General features: G+C 43.1%; 1 pseudogene; it reads right to left on the bottom strand.

The window, feature by feature from the left end:
* Nucleotides 1-2839: 2839 nt before the first annotated feature.
* Nucleotides 2840-2957, bottom strand: LOC124778866 (annotated as a pseudogene).
* Between the last annotated feature and the right edge of the window lie 1801 nt (nucleotides 2958-4758).

Below are 4758 nucleotides of genomic sequence, written 5' to 3' on the forward strand. Positions count from 1 at the left end.
ATTTCCAACCAATACCTCGATACACCGTATCAGTACCAGGAATAATAACTCCCTAAGTAAAGACCTAAAATCACTTATCTTGGTCCAAAAAGGGGTCCAATATTCAGAAACACACAATCCCAAAAATTGTCAGCAATCATTAAAAACTTAGTTTCAGATAAAGCACGGTTTAAACATAGATTGAAAGACATTTTGATAGGCAACTCCTTCTATTCTGTAGATGAATGTCTTAACAGGGACTGTTAGACCAGCTTAAGTAAAATGTGTGTTAGCATTTGGTCACGACAGTCAAGATGAGGTATTTTGTGTATCATAAATTTATTAAAAGTGGATAAGTATGTTTCATTCTGAGAGAGTATTAATTCTGTAAATATTAGCAGTTCCAGTTTACTGTAATGTGTTCACCTATTTTAACGATCTCCTGACAAGCGATCAGTTTAGTAAGTATTGTATTCAGATGTTTTATGTTTTCTAGTTTATTCTTTCTGACATCTTCCCCATCCACGAGAATCATCTCATTTTTGGGTCTATGGAAGGAAAACTGAATATAATCTAATCCAACCCATTCGTACTGAACGCTAATTGGCCCTACTGCTGTCAGAGCGAGTACCGTGACGTGAACGGTACACACAACGCACACAGCGCCATCTGTCAACGTTTGCACTGCTGTGCAGATATTTGAAGTGTAAAGCATACAGAAAGGTTAATTGGTACAAAAAATGAAACTCTGTAATGAAGTACCTGAGCCCATGGATCACTGACACTTAAATACTCAGAAAATACTCCTAAAAAACCTTTAGAGTTTTGTCGGTGAAGTTCGAGTCACCTTTTATAATCTTAAAAACAATATCAAAAAAACAAAAACCGGTCAACACACAAACGCATCATTTTATAAACCTTTCAAAAAACTTTACAAAACCTGTGTTTCAGACATAAACGAGCAATAACGGCTACGCACTTCATTTCTCAAATAGATAACTGACATTTAACTTCTACATCTACATGTACATACATACTCCGCAATCCACCATACGGTGCGTGGCGGAGGGTACCTGGTACCGCAACTAGCATCTTCTCTCCCTGTTCCACTCCCAAACAGACCGAGGGAAAAATGACTGCCTACATGCCTCTGTACGAGCCCTAATCTCTCTTATCTTATCTTTTTGGTCTTTCCGCGAAATATAAGTTGGCGGCAGTAAAACTGTACTGCAGTCAGCCTCAAATGCTGGTTCTCTAAATTTCCTCAGTAGCGATTCACGAAAAGAACGCCTCCTTTCCTCCAGAGACTTACACCCGAGTTCCTGAAGCATTTCCGCAACACTCGCGTGATGATCAAACCTACCAGTAACAAATCTAGCAGCCCGCCTCTGAGTTGCTTCGATGTCCTCCCTCAATCCGACTTGATAGGGATCCCAAACGCTCGAGCAGTACTCAAGAATAGGTCGTATTACTGTTTTATAAGCGGTCTCCTTTACAGATGAACCCCATCTTCCCAAAATTCTACCAATGAACCGCAGACTTCCCCACAACTGCCATTACATACTTGTTCCACTTCATATCGCTCTGCAATGTTACGACTAAATATTTAATCGACGTGACTGTGTCAAGCGCTACACTACTAATGGAGTATTCCAACATTACGGGATTCTTTATACTATTCATCTGCATTAATTTACATTTATCTATATTTAGAGTTGGCTGTCATTCTTTACACCAATCATAAAACCTGTCCAGGTCATCTTGTATCCTCCTACAGTCGCTCAACGACGACACCTTCACGTAAACCACAGTATCATCAGCAAACAGCCGCATATTGCTATCCACCATATCCAAAAGTTCATTTATGTAGATAGATGCAATAGCGGACCTACCACACTTCCCTGGGGCACTTCAGATGATACCCTCACCTCCGATGAACACTCACCATCGAGGACAACGTACTGGGTTCTATTACTTAAGAAGTCTTCGAGCACTCACATACTTGGGAACCAATCCCATATGCTCGTACCTTAGTTAGGAGTCTGCAGTGGGGCACCGAGTCAAACGCTTTCCGGAAGTCAAGGAATATGGCATCCGTCTGATACCCTTCATCCATCGTTCGCAAGATATAATGTGAAAAAAGGGCAAGTGGCGTTTCGCAGGAGCGATGCTTTCTAAAGCAGTGCTGGTGCATGGACAGCAACTTCCCTGCCTCAAGGAAATTCATCATATTCGAACTGAGAATATGTGCTAGAATCCTGCAACAAACCGATATTGGTCTGTAATTTTGAGGATCCGTCCTTCTATCCTTCTTATATACTGACGTCACCTGCGCTTTTTTCCATTCGCTCGGGACTTCACGTTGGGCAAGAGATTTGCGATAAATGCAAGCTAAGTAAGGAGCCAATGCAGTAGAGTACTCTCTGTAAAACCGAATTTGAAATCTCTCTGAACGGTCTACAACACAATAGCCGCATCTCACCCTGCCTTCGCTGCGTGAGGCGGTATTTACTTCTGGTTGTTCTTAGCAGCTTGCGAAATTTGCTCATCAAATCTCCTGCTGCTTGTGGAGAACCTTTGCACTAGGTCGGCACGTACAATACTTGGTCCATCCTGCGGTTACGTCTGTCAGGATATAGAAAAAAAACTTAACTCCTCCCGGACAGGCCATGAAGGCCCAAAGGTACCGACCGGCCGCCGTGTCTTCCTCAGCCCATAGGCGTAACTGGATGCGGATATAGAGGGGCATTTGGTCAGCACACCGCTCTCCCGGCCGTATGACAATTTTCGAGACCGAAGCCGCTACTTGTCAGTCAAGTAGCTGCTTAGTTTGCCTCACAAGGGCTGAGTGCACCCCCCTTGCCAACAGCGCTCGGCAGACCGGATGGTCACCCATCCAACTGCTAGCCCAGCCCGACAGCACTTAACTTCGGTGATCTGACGGGAACCGGTGTTACCACTGCGGCAAGCTCGTTGGCGTCTGTGAAGATATACACGTGCATAAAGGCTAGCATCTGTATGGAGAGAACGACGCCCAGCGAAAGACAGCTAGCTGAATATAGGAGAGTTACGTTAATGTTCGTATATGAGCTGCTCAAAAAATGCGGCACTTGCATCAGTATTCATATATATTGCGACTAGGTCGGCTGAAATGTTAACATTTTATTTTGATAAAACGTTATTAACAGTTTCTAAACATTGTAAGCCATGTAATAATACGCTGCTAACAATTTATGTCTCACTGTAAGCCTACGCATTAGCATCCCACTGCAGCTCAGAGATACGTAACTGAGATGAACGCCACGAAGTCTACGTGGAAAGAGAGCTTTACCACTTCTACATCGGAAGCAAGAGCAAATCATTGCAAGAAGGCAAGTTCTGCTAGGCAGGCACTTCTTGAGAAGCGTCATCCAGTCACAGACAGCCATTCCATCCCCCCCCCCCCCCCCCACACACACACACACAGGGCCTTCATTTGATTCACTGGTTACTTATATCAAATTCCTGCTGTCTTACCGCCTCCCTTGTCTCGATCTCCTATTTTCCTCTCGTTTAATGGGAGTTGTTGGTGTTTTAGTTATCTCTGTTTTCTGGTTTGCTGGGACAGTATTTGTTTCACACACACTCTCGCCTAGTCACTATTTACTCCGTCGTAGGTGACATTGTGGCTTATAAATGCCCTTCGGCACCAGTATTCTGTTCTCGTGGGGCAAATTACGGTCAAATTCGCGAAGCTTGTGACCTCTAACCAGCGCGACACCACTCGCCTATATCTGACGTTCTGCTCTCGCACAGAAAACTCAATACATAGAATTAAAGTCATTCACATCTTAAATCTGCATAATTAATAGCTTCACAAAAGGTTTATACCAGTAACCTGTTATCGAGAGGAATAACAAGTTGTAACCTACGTCTTGTAAGCAGAAAGGCAATCCTTTCCAGTGTGCTTTCATTAGTGCTTGCGTTAGATGCCTCAAATCACTCTCTTAGATTAGATAGAATTAAAGAATTTCATGAGGTGAATGCGTCACTACTGCTTCTGTGTCCCCAGGCTCAAATTTTCCTCTTTTTGACATATTATAAAGTAAAGGAGATTTCATCGCCGTTCTAAACAGACAGTCTATAAAACCATCGAGAACATCGAGTTCGCCACAACAGCTGGAGACAAGAAGAACCGCATACCAGTCAAGAGTGTTGCTGCTACTGCACTTGTTGACGGACATTGTGTTTTCTATGGTTGTAGGCTTAATTTTAGTATTGACATTAATGATACTTTCTCACATGGTAATGGTTGGCTCACTGTAGCCATTGTACGTGGAGGTACGGGAGTACCTAACGTGCCAGGACTTGAAAGTTTTGATTGTATAATACACCAGGTGGTTATATGAACCTTTCCCTATTTACCACGTTATAACACGGAAACTAATTACTGTACGAGTGCCAAACTCGGTAGCATTAATGCCAAGAACATGGGGAAGAGAAATAATCAATTTAATCAACAACAACAAAAAAAAGGTTCAAATGGCTCTGAGCACTATGCGACTTAACTTCTGAGATCATCAGTCGCCTAGAACTTAGAACTAATTAAACCTAACTAATCTAAGGACATCACACACATCAATGCCCGAGGCAGGATTCGAACCTGCGACCGTAGCGGTCGCCTGGTTAAAGACTGTATCGCCTAGAACCGCACGGCCACTGCGACCGGCTCAATTTAATCGAAACACTGCTACGGTACATCATATTATTACATACGGGTAACATTACAGCTACAAAATG

This window comes from Schistocerca piceifrons, chromosome 2 (genome assembly GCF_021461385.2).
Source record: "Schistocerca piceifrons isolate TAMUIC-IGC-003096 chromosome 2, iqSchPice1.1, whole genome shotgun sequence".
NCBI lineage: Eukaryota > Metazoa > Arthropoda > Insecta > Orthoptera > Acrididae > Schistocerca > Schistocerca piceifrons.